The 12,936-nt window shown below is 39.5% G+C and overlaps 1 protein-coding gene across 6 annotated transcripts in view; it reads right to left on the bottom strand.

Annotated features, from left to right (window-relative positions):
* add3a (adducin 3 (gamma) a) overlaps positions 1–12,936 on the bottom strand; it is a 103,301-nt gene that overhangs the window by 45,153 nt on the left and 45,212 nt on the right. The window contains exon 1 of one of the 6 annotated variants that reach the window (XM_051911511.1): positions 12,404–12,547. The exons of the other annotated variants lie outside the window; for them this stretch is intronic. The gene's annotated coding sequence lies outside the window, so the exon portion shown is untranslated. Of the gene's footprint in view, positions 1–12,403; positions 12,548–12,936 lie in introns of those variants that run through there. 6 annotated transcript variants of the gene reach the window in all.

The following is a 12,936-nucleotide window of genomic DNA, read 5'->3' as shown; positions in this document are numbered from 1 at the left end:
AGTCGTCTTGTCCTGCTCAGGAATTCCCTCCCAGTTGAAGGAGGAAAAAAAAGTTTTATTCAGGGGTCTCATCTAAAGGCAAGAGAGTCTTCTGAAAGGCTTGTTAAACACTTTGATCTCAGGCCTTTCTGTGCATGTTTTGTAGCATCAAGCTACAAGCAAGTTTAGACGCAGACAACCAGTGTAGATGCAACAGCAGTTTCCTGCACAACTTCGTTTCTGGCTTATTAATTAAAAATAGTTTCTCTTGGGTTGGGCTGAAGACTGGATTTTAGACAAAAAAAAAATTCAGCTAGGGCAATAAATTCCAATGCAATAGGAAAGAGGAGACACTCACAATCGAAAAGCAAATTTATTCGTGGGGAAAAGCAAACTGAGAAGATTGTCAACTAAACCGAAGGGTGGTTCTCAATATTCAAGGTCTGAATTGATCTCTTTAAGATGAAAGGAAACTGTAGTTGAATATTGTCTTTGATGATAATGTATTATGAATGATCTTTTAACTAGCACTGAAAGCTGCAAGGCTCTTTTCCAATCTGGCAGGTTTGTAATAGAAGACAGTTCAGCTGGAGGAAGTGAATCAAGTTCCCACCGAGGTGGTTATTTCTCCATTTTTTCTGGGAGAACTGTGCATGCCCCACTGTGTATCATTGCTAAACACCCATCGGCAGGGGTTTGGAAAATTCCGGAGCCCCTGTGAAGTGAGCAAAAGGTCAGCTCCAAGCTGAACCAGCAGTAAAGGCCAAGACAGAGACCCATAGACGTCCACTCACCCAGCAGCAGGAGCCATCACTTCTCCTGCCAAATCCATTTATGCAGCACCACCTCCCGCCGAAACACCATTCAGCAAGTACCACTGTTCAAGATCAGCCTTCCCAAAAAGATAGAAAAGATGGTGGGAGTTGCATTGTCCAATCAAGGGACAACAGGAACTGTCACTGGACTTACTGCAAAATTTCAGAACGAGAACAGCACAAATAATAGAGCAGCGACAAGAACAGTTTCTACTGCTTTTGCAATTGGCCATTAATGTGGTGATGGGTGTCCACAGTTGGAATGAGGCAGATCAAAAAATAGAAAATAAGGAGCCAAGCTTCCGGATAGACAAAGGGATCCTGCAGGGTCACAGGCATCCAGCCAGAGTCCGCACTGTCCACTGGGACGACATGCAAAGAGACAGAAGCATGAGTAATACGTGATGCAGAACCAACAGTAAATTCTAAACTCACAAGAAGATTTCCAGTTTTGAATTCCAGTCAGGAATTCTAGAACATTGAGGTAAACAATTGCAATCAAGTTCAACAACATTGAAGTCCAAAAACAACTATAACCAATATAAATCAACTGGAGTTATCCCATTTTCTACAAACAGGGCTTGTCATTTGGAGGTGGACACCCTGGAACATTGTTCCAGATCTTTTAATATAGGGAGTCTTCTAAGCTCCTCTATGGTATAGTCGACACTGTGCATGCAGACAAGCTGGCCTACTTCTAAAAACTTCATCCAGGACACTGTAAATTTTACCAGAGACCCTGCCCTCAAGTATGGAAAACTTTGTTCCTCAGGAAAAGCCTTGACAATGGACCACCAAAGCACACAGCTGTCACAGTCAGGGTCGTTGAGGCGGTCCGAGGGGCATGGCAATGCTTTTTCACTGGAGTAGGTTGCGCTCACCAAGTCATATGGATAGTATCCCTTTGTGTGTTGATATAAGACTAAAGGTCACTCCTTCCAGCTGTTTCCTTCCACAACCCACGGAGTGAGGGAGTAATGATTGAGTGTAGACCGCTCAGGGAGGATGGTACTGACCACTCAAGGAATTGTTGCATTGCGTCTAACTGTAAACACACACACGTGACACAAGATAGGCAAGTCATTTTTAGCAAATTTTAAAGAAACAAGTGAACATGTGACCTAAGAAATATGAGGAAAGAGTTTTAGAATTGCGTCACAGCTCGTAAAATCCCTTGATAACTTACAGACAGGTTTGTAAAATGTTTCCTTTCTGCAAAGTTGCTCATCACAAATCATGCCAACTGAAGCATGAAGATATCACCTAAGTATCTGCTCAAAAAAAAAAAAAAAAAAAAAAAAAAAAAAGGTGTTGGGTGTCGATCCCACATGTCCCAAAGGCTTAGACTGAAATATAATCCTGTGCTCTGGGAATGTTTTTCCTTTTTTTTTTCTGCTCACATGAACAGTGTCGGCCAATACTGAGCCAGCATTCTGACGTAGAACCTGGAAGCACTGAGCGTGAACAGTGTAGGAGAATGACACAGAAGAGAGGATATTGTTGAATAAAGTTGTTATTTTTGTTTTGTTTTTGTGCACAAAATGTATTCTCGTCGCTTCATAAGGCTTAAAGTTGAACCACTGTAGTCACATGGACTATTTTAACAATGTCTTTAGTACCTTTCTGGTTAAATTGCATTCTATGGAGGAGTCAGATACCTCTCAGATTTCATCAAAAATATCTTAATTTGTGTTCCGAAGATGAACGAAGGTTTTACAGGCTTGGAGCGACATGAGGGTGAGTAACTAATGACAGAATTTTCATTTTTGGGTGAACTAACCCTTTAATATAGGTTAGACTGGACATAATTCACACTCAGCTTATATAGAGAAAGGACATACAACAGGCCTCTATTGTTTTTATACAATAGCAGATTATATAATTCATACATCTTTACTATATTTATAAATTATATTTACCTTCAGGACATTTTAAGGGTTTAATATTTAGCTAAAATTTGAGTACAATTTTGTCCCCAAAGTACTTCCACACACAGGTATCAAGACCTCATTCTTGAATATTATTTCATTTCCTACTATTTTTTCCTTCTCACACACAACATGTAACTGTATACACAGGGTACAGGCCTATCCAGCCGGATAAATGTTTTTGCCACAAAGAAACCCTAAGATCAAGAGACAGAATATGAGACAGGAGGAGTGTGAGCTTTTTTAAAGGTGAGGCAGCGTGTGTCTGAATTTACTGGTCACTGGTAAACCAATAAAACTTCCAGACTGTCTCACTTCTTAGCAGTGACCAGTGGGGAGAAAATCACTCAAACACCCTCTATGATCTCAGTTTCTTTTTTATTTCTCTTTCTCTCCCTTTCTCTGTTTAAGGCATCATCTCTCTCTCAGTCCTGTGTAGTGTATGGATTGTGTGAGCTCAGAACTGGTGGATGACTCTCATATTTCCATGTTTTTTTTTTCTTTTTGTCCCTGAAATGGATTTACAACAGACACAAGGAGATATTAAACACTACTGTGTGTCCATTAGGTTTGGTGACGGTAAGTGGAAAGATCTTCTAAGGACAGCCCGCACTCTGTAATTTTCCCCAAGAACAACCTGCTGACATCAATATCTATAGCACAGACCTTAGTCAGAGTAGATGCCATTTAATTTGACATGAAAAAAAATTATATTTGTGGTTAATGATAAGATATTGTTTTATGTTTGCTTGTAAAAATCCTTCTCTTTTTACTCCCTGTTCCTCTTGGTGCAGAATGAATATTTGGCCCGGGACATCCCTGCATAGTCTTGCTATCCTCTGTTTTCATTGCCCCTGCTTTCTCCATCTCTTATTCCTCACTGCTGCCATTCCTCCATCCAGTACTAATGCCTCTCTTCTTCCACCTCACCGACTTCCAGCACTTGTTTGTCCTTGCTCTTTGTTCGACGGGAGTGGGGAGGGTGGAGGGGTTCAGGCCCCCTTTAGAGAGCCCCTCTCTGTCTCCAATGACAGACAGTGCAATATTCTCCATGCCCCACCCACATATGGAAAAATAAACAAGTGTCCACATGTAGCCACGGAATGTTAATGGCTTCCATAACTGCTCTCCACCTGCCAAAAAGCAAGAAAGGCCATAATACAAATCCTGACAAATTGTATTATACACTGAATCTCACTGAGTCAAGGTCTATTAAGAATTTTCATTCAGAGATTCCTGAAGCAAACTGAAGTAGACTTCTTTGCAATCAGTTTAAATGGTCTGGCAGCTCAACCAATGGACTACCTTTTTGCTGAACAATAAAGTGGTGCAGGTATGACGTCAGAACCCAGAAGACTAATTCGCGCATAGTTCCTTCAATATTTCCCTATGGAGTTTTATAATGGTGTTTTTCTATTTATGAGTCAAATAAAGCCTGTGGTAAACATAACTTGGCTATACTTTAACATTTTATACTTCAACGAAAATTACACCCATTGTGAAAGCGTGAATTATGAAGCAGTTATGCTCATTTTTGAAAATGTATGTTTTTAATAAGTAACCAGATAAGATAGCTTAGGGTGTGAGTGTGTGCAGTGTACATTGTAGAACAAAGTATTGTCAAGTTATGTTTACCACAGGCTTTATTTCACTCATAAATTGAAAAAAAAAAAAAAAAACATTATAAAACCGTATAGGAAAATCTCCAATGAACCAGCGGCGAATTAGACTTGCGGGTCATACCTGCACCACTCTATAGAGGACAGACAAGAAAGTCTGAAACTCTTCGAAAAAGGCCACAAAGATATTAATAATTTCTAGACTTTTAACCTGAAAGTCTTGCAGTGTGATGAGGACTACTCGGTTGTCTGAGGCCTGAAGTCCAACCAAGCCACACTAATGTTGTTTTTATTTCATAAACAGGGCTGTTTACTCACAGAATGTCCATCAGATGGCCCCTGTAATGAGGTCTGGTATCAAGACAGTTTGCATGATCTCCTTCACAGGGGGTCTCTCAGACACTGGGTGGTCCAGCAGACTCAATATTGAGTTTAAGTGGTGTTCCCTTTCTTTCATGACTTCAGCATACAAGAGCTCTTCATGAGCCTGGGGGCGCATTACTTTGGAATTTTAAATGGATACTTCTAGGGTTTGCATGACTACTCAGTTTTACAGTCAACTAGTTGTCCAAAAAGTAGTAGGGATGTGCAAAATCGCCACTTATCATAATAGATTTTATTTAGAAAGCCCTATATAAACTAGGCCACGTAAGTTTTTTGGCTTTTAGTATGAATATGTTAGCCTTACTGTTATCTTTAAGCCAGTGTGCTCCAAGACAATGACAAAATTTGCATTTAGAAGATAAGCATTCAAAACGTACAGTCTCTCACTTCTGCCAAAATGGATCAATGATTTTGATGACATCACCCTGCACTTCAGTTTCTCATCAGATTCCAATTAAATGCTCTCTAGAATCGAAAGTGCCCCGCCCCCTAAATTTATAAATAGACACTGAAGCTGTGACTAAAATCGGTCGCTTGCTCACACAGTGAATGGCACATAGTGCGCTATATAGGGGATATGGAACGATTAAGACAGTGTAAATAAGTTTTCCATTGGGGCGAATGAAGTCTGTTTTCATGTTAGTGTCCGCCACAGTGCACACAGTCTGCTCCGGTCCATAGACACGATAGCACAGATATACGCGAGTGCAGACCACAAAACGTATCGGACCCATTTGAATTCTGCACAGAAGGCTGTATTTTAAAGCGATATGGAGGAGATTAGCAGGAGAAACGGTTAGAGATTAGGAGGAAACTGAGGCTTTACCAAGCTCAATGGCTCTGGCCGAGCTGTGATATAAAAGAAACGCTATTGGTTATTTTTTAAAAAGGGGAGGTGCTATACAATATGTCCCACCCTGTCTTCCTGTTTTAGTGGAAATTACGTCAACATATTGAATAATGCTGCGCATTTCAAGGCACTTCAGTGGGCCTTTAAAGCAGTAATCAGTCTGACTGCAGTGCTCTAGAAACACCCTGGAGTGAGTAACACACCATTAACAGACAGAAGGACAGAAAAATACTGTCCTTTTATCTCTCTACAAGACTTCACAAATGAACCTGTGAATTCTGCATAATAACATGAATTTGATGTACACTGGGACACAGTTTGTCGAGAGCAGCAGAACCAATCAACTAGTCTGTGCAACCACAACCTTCAAGTAGAAAACTTGGAGCACAACACCATAGTAATTTCTAGTTTAGACATTTAGAAATGGTGCTTTGATGACAACAGATTCTATCCATCTCTCCTGATCTTGTTTTCTGTGATGCTCCACAGAGGAACACCCAAACTCACGCTGGGTAAATGTTTAGTTTTCCAAAACTCTGTTATTCTCCCCTCTCGCCTGTTCCAGCTGCAGAGGAAATGACAATGCACGAAAAAACAACAGCCGGCACAATTCATAACCTCCGCATCTCTCTGTCTCTCTACAGCTGGTACATCTTGAGTACGGGGTGCTTCCTCAACTGTGAAAGAGGTCCTGACCCTGAAAACCAATACGTAACAATATAATGAAATAAAATATTGAGTAACAAACACTCACATGGAGTGGTCAGATGCTTGTTTCAGAAATCCTTTCAGGCTTCTTGAAGAAAGACTAACACTATGACTACAGCTAAAAGCAGGATTACGATTAGAATGGGATAAAAGCCCGGATACAAAAGATGGAGATTAGGAGAATGGCTCAAAGTAATGCATCTGTTAACAGGATCTGAGCAAGTCAGCATTTTGTTTTCCATCACACAAGGAAGCACAGAAGTCCGTGTGTGTGTGTGTGTGATATTAATGTACAGATACAAAAATTCTGGCTGATATTACTTAGTCAGTCATTGTCTTCACGTTAATAACCGTTAATAAACTTCAAGTGAGCGTTAGATGATGCAAAAGGTCACCTGTATGTAAAAATAGAAGAAATGAGCATTAACATTTGAATTTCCAAAATCGACTGATACCAATACATTGATACTGTATATCTGTAATATATCCGATATACTGTTTATCTCTAGTTTTTAAAATCCATTTAAAGTTCTCCTGCTTTAAAAGTATATGACGTTCTTGAGAGACAAAGAAAGATAGAGGAGAGGTGGGTTGACGCCTTGACGGGAGACAGGATAGGGAATATTGCTTTACGTGTTTCTGGATAACAATGGATATTCCATTTCCCTCCCTGAAGACTCTAGCCGGCTACAGGGGCCCAAAGCTCAGCTTAAAAACTTTGTCATGACTTCATACCTCTGCTCTCCCACCCTCTTTCACTCCCTCTTAGTTCTGACTTTCCCTCTGCACTCTCACAATTCTGTGTCTCTGTCCCCCTGTGGCGATGGTTCACATGCCGTATGTGTGGCCTCATGGCCTGACATTTCCTGTCCCTTTCTTCTCTCAATGCAGCCACAGGGCCCCGGGCCTGTCCGCTGCTCTGTCATGAAAAACATCACATGGATTTTGTACCCACAAATGCCCCATAAAGTTTCCTGATTTCAGGGTTTTCAGAGTTAGCATGATGATTTGCAATAAGAGGCTTTTATTGGTCATTTTGTAGTACAATCGAATATTAGAAGGGAAGCTTGATTATGATTTGTCATAATTTACTTACACTCATTCCAAAACCTGTATGTTTTTGTTCCATCTGCGGAACACAAAAGAAGATATTTTGAAGAATGTTTCAACTGTATGAGTCAATGGAGTCCAAAACTAAATGTTGTCTGGGGGCTCGTCCGGGATATTTTTGTTCGCTTTTTGCCTTTTTCAAAATGTCTTCTTTTGAGTTCATTTGGAGGCAGATCTATTTGTTCCTCAGATCAAATCCATAATCTCCCATGGAGATCAGTATAGCAGACCAGATGTGGTTCTTTTTGAAAAGAATTGTTCCCTGGATCTGTCACGATATCACTGTCAGCACCAAATCAGACCAGGCATTCTGTGTCAGATAGCAAATCTGGAAGGAAATGAGACTTTGAAGGGTTGAATGGAGGAATGCGAGTGGCGTGAGAGTGGGACGGGCCGAAAGTGAGTCGGATCAGATCCCCACACACACCCAAAGCGGCAGTCTTTTTCCAGGTGTGTTGATGACATCTTGGATTAAATACAATATTGGAAACACAGAACAATCTAGACAGCATGTATGGAAGCTAGGATGTAAGGTTGCATATAGATATAACCAATGTATCAGTCTAATATCAACTTATATTAGAGATTTTGAAGTTATCTGTATTGGTAATGATCATTTCCTGATTTTTTTAATTTAGATTATCTTCTTAAGTATTATCTCACTTAAGGTTGATCTTTATAAATGCTAATCATTTTTATAACAATGTTAAATATAAACTTCAGCAAATTTCAAAACAAATACATCATTTTAATACAATACATGATGTTGTTGTGATGCTTAAATTCACTTGTAGCATTTAAAATGACAGATTTATTTACTTATTACTTTTTTAGTATTTTAAAAAAGCAACAGAATTTAAATATCACCCCATTTATTGGTTATCGGTCATACTATGAAAATAATTATCAGCCAGAATTATTATACTAAGAGCAAAAACAAAAACGTAGGAAGGTTGCATTACGTAAAACTCTTGGCCTACCTAAGAGAACTGTATATTGCTACAAGGAAACAGTGATTAACTTTTACATCGACATAGTCCTCCAAATGAGCTCCAAGTGAAACCAGACGCACATACACGTATCCTCATGAGTCGATCCCTCTTACTGCCAAATCAGGCTCTGCCACCCTAAATCAAGCAATGAAACAAAAATAACTTCAGCGTGTTCATAAACAAACTCTTTCTGTGCAAAAAAGTATTTTTTTCTGCTTTTCTTTGATTGTTGCAAACATGTCACATCTACATCACAGCAGAAGAATGCACTGAGTCCCGGCCCATGAGCCCAGACCCAACCCGAATACATTTGGTTCAGTTTATCATGAAGCCTGACTCCACATTACTCAATCTGCCTCACACTAACACCATTAGTCTACACACTCTGGGGGCTACAGGCCGCCAAGACACATACGTGGTCGCACAGACACACGGTCACACACAACCATTTGCACACCTGCAAGTACAGAGGGAGGTTTCCTGTTGTTTAATTTTAAAGCCAAGTGATCAAATGACTAAAGGATAGCAGAGGCTGAATGTAGGTAATGTTACATAACAGTATTTACACTCTGTGTCAATGAAGCATGCATGAATCCTACCATTAGTCACATGACATCTCAGGTTAGGATCTGTCCAGAATAGGAAAACATCTGATCACAGACTAGTATTAATTTTTTTGCATTACTTTATATAAAAAAAAATAAATAAAAAAAAAAGAAAAGAAAGAAAGGGGCTTTAGTTATGTCACATCATCAAACCATGATTTGTTACTACCTAGATTGTGGCAGATGGTATTAGGGGGAGGGGCATTCTGCTTCTAGAGAGCATGTGATTGGACAAAACAAATGAGTGCAGGATGAGTCATCAATACACATCAAAATCTGAGCCCAAACTTTTTATCTTCATCTTATTTTGTTCCGTTTTCCCAGAAGATACAAACTGTCAATTTTAAAATGCATATAGGCTACACTATCAAAAGTTTGAGGTTGTGTTTTTTTTTGTTTTTTTTTTGATAAAGAGAGAGAGAGAAATCTTATACTCACAAAGGATACATTTATTTGATCAAAAATGCAGTAAAATAGTAATATTGTGCAAAAAGAACAGCATTTATTTGAAACGGAAATCTTTTATAGCAATAAAAATGTATTAACTGTTACATTTGATCAATTTAATGTGCCCATTCTGAAGTATTAATTTCTTTTAAAAAAATAAAAAAATAAAAACCTTACTGACCCCAAACATTTGAACAGTGGCATACAGTATCTGCTAAAAATGAATTTTCAACATGCAGGAGTGCTCTAGCATAGAGATTAGCCACGATGCTAACAGACATGGACTAAAATCCACTAAAACTTTGAATATAAACACATAAAGAACATCAGATCATGCGCTAACCGCTAAGCCACGTCTCCGACAGACTAGACCAGACCCCCAAGACCCACTTCCAAACTAAAACCAGTCCACAAATAGACCCTTGACACCTCAAGACCCATACCAAGACCTAATGTAACCCAAAAACCTAGATCAAGAGTACACCCAGATCCAGAATAAGACGAAACCCCAAGACTAGACTTCGAGACCCAGATCAAGAACCTGGCTGTCCATTTTATTGAGCCGAAAAAGAGAAAATGCCTTGACCAAAATGTGTTTTGAGAACCCAAACCAAGAGACCACATGTTTTGTGGTCTAAAGATCTAGATAGATCCTGCAAACTATACATCATCAAACACTTCAAAATACTACATGTCAGTCCATTATACTGTATACTGAATGCTCGTGTGACTACTTGTGATGATCTACAATCCCAAAGAACAAACTAAAATTAATGCTACTGTGTGTGTAATTATATATATATATATCACAAAATATCTTGGAGCAAAACCACGGCATTATTTATGACACTGAAAGTAGTGTTGAAAATATCACTGAATCTCACAGTACTACAGAGATTGTCTATTAAAGAACTTATGATTTACAGCTCTTATAGTGCCAGTGTGGATTTCAGATCCCAGTGTACAGAACAAAAGTAATAACGTGAAGTAATGTACTGCAAGCGTTAAAACCACAGGCAACTGGATATTGTCTGGCTTTTGGCAAAATGCAAAATTTCTCTTGAAGTGTAGCTTTTAAATCTCTTGGGACGGTCATCAGGAATTCTAGTAATGGGGAAAGCGGCACTCACCCCAGTTTATTGACTCTTTAAAGACATCTGTGCACATATCTGAGTACCTCTTGGGATTATGGGATGCATGGGTGGAGCTTGTGAAGCTGAGTGATAGCAACTTTACACACTGTAAACTGGAAAAAAAGAATGATTTATGGTTAGCCTGAGGAGACAGGAGCCGGCTCTTCCGCTTTCCCGGTGCTTGACATGGCCGTCATATAGTGCGAAAGCTTGTTTGTAATTATACCTTGACAACGTTTCACACACTTACATACGTTTTCATTTTTTCAGCTCAAACTTAGGAAACTTTTCATTCATTTTGACAAACAAATGAAAAGTAAAAGTAAATGTTTTTCAATAAAAAGGCCATGTACCTCAAAATAATGGAAATAAATATCTTTCAATTAAGTTGTAGTTCTAGCAGGCTGTATGCAAAAGCAAACATACAACACCAACCAACATAGTCTGATAGTCTGACTCCTGTAAACCGGTTCTTTTTAGTGACTCAAAAACATACAGAACGACCAGTGTAGTCAGAATTCCCAAAACAAATGACTCCTATGAACCGATCCTTTTAATGAATAGTTCAAAAAGATGAGTTACTGGTTTGAATCAGTCTGACACAATGACATGTATAACTTACTTTCGCAGAAAGAGAATTTCTTTCATATGCAAGTAAAATTGATATTATAACTGAAATATACATAAATGAATCAATCAAATGAAAACGATTTTGTCATCAGAATCAAATTTTAAACCTTTACGAATACCCAGCTCTACAATTCAGATTCTTCCTTTCAAACATATACAAGGCATAAGGTTTATACAGAGGGCAGTGGCAATCATGTGGACTGGTGTGGTTTTCACAGCATTTCATCTATGAACGGGAAGCATTCATCTGGAAACACAGAGCAAAATGGGCCAGAGGGCCTGCGAGCAACCTGCTTTTATGCCCACTTAAGATCACGTCAGTAAACAGAAACATATGAAAGACAAACTCACCCGCTGACTGCTGTACTCAAATCATCGCATGCTGCCCTTCAGGCAAAGAGATTTTGGAGAAGTGAAATGACACGACAGGGCCTTGTTTCAGCATCAGTTTACATCAAACACATTTTTGCACCTTCGCTAACCAATACACACAAAAAGTCAGCCCTTAGGCAAAGTAGCTCCTTTTGCTATTTAAACTGAAGCATATTGCCGACACCCTGACCTCTGACCTGCACAAAGATCTATCTGTCAAGGTATTTCCCCAAGCGGACCTCTCAGGAATAGAAAGCTTTGCTGAGGCAAGACCATCTGACTTTGATTCGAGCCCAGGGTTGCTGCCTTGTACGCTAATGAGTTATTTATTTGCCCGACTGCAAGATGACAGCTCTGAGAATTCAGTTTGAGTTCAACAATAATATACGAACAACTCACCTCCACAACTGAGGTCCAGGAACTCACATGTACACTCATTCTGAAGTGTACAAAAAAAGTTTGTTTGTAGAGAGTACCTAAAGGTTCCAGTGTTTCTCAGGGGAATACAAAAGTTTTTGGGAGAATGCAAAAGTTTTGCGAGCCAATCCAAAAACATCAAAATACAAATTTTCCTCTCATTTCATATTTTTTGGAACGACATAAGGGTTAGTAAAGGACAGAATTTTTATTTTTGTCTTAAGTCATTCTTTGAAGAGAAATGCATGCAAAAATGCAGACTTATCAGGACAGTGGCGCTTGGCAAGGCGGCGACGACACATTGCAGTTCTGGTCCAATATAAATGCAGAGGAATGCACCTCAAAAATGCAGAGGAGATAAAGGCACACTAACCTCAGCACAGAAGAAAAATTGCAATAGAGAGAAAAATTCACCTGCTCAAGTTCCAGAACTTCCTGTTCTCAAGGTTTTGTCTCTCCTCACACTTCTCAAACTCAACGCACAAATTTCCAGTGTTCCTACATGGGCTCTCCAGTCTCCACTGGAGAAGATACCACAATACTTATCTCACACGGTTAGGAGAGACAGATAGAGAGAGGGAGAAACAGAACGAGAGAAATGGACACGCACACATAAGGGAGGGGTCTCTGATTAAAATTCTCCCGGCACATTGTAGAAGGCCATCGCAGCAATAAAGCCCTGCTGGCTGGCTTTTGTTCAAGTTTTAGGCTGTAGTCTTTTTTTCACTCCGATTCTGCCTCTTTTGGTCTTCTGGCAGTCTTTTCTGGAACTGAAGGGAGGTGCAGGGAGGCAAAATGAAAAACTACCAGGGTAAGAAAAAAAGATAGCCCCCCTTCTCAATTTCTTCAGATGTGGTATTCATTGGTCTCTGAAGGGTTACTCGGCCCGAACAATGCCCAGCATCAGACCGCAACAAAGCCGAAGCAGCTTTCAAATGGTCTTACAA

Source organism: Ctenopharyngodon idella, chromosome 10 (genome assembly GCF_019924925.1).
Source record: "Ctenopharyngodon idella isolate HZGC_01 chromosome 10, HZGC01, whole genome shotgun sequence".
Lineage (NCBI taxonomy): Eukaryota > Metazoa > Chordata > Actinopteri > Cypriniformes > Xenocyprididae > Ctenopharyngodon > Ctenopharyngodon idella.
The sequence above is the reverse complement of the archived record's forward strand: the minus strand, read 5'-3'. Positions and strand labels throughout refer to the sequence as shown.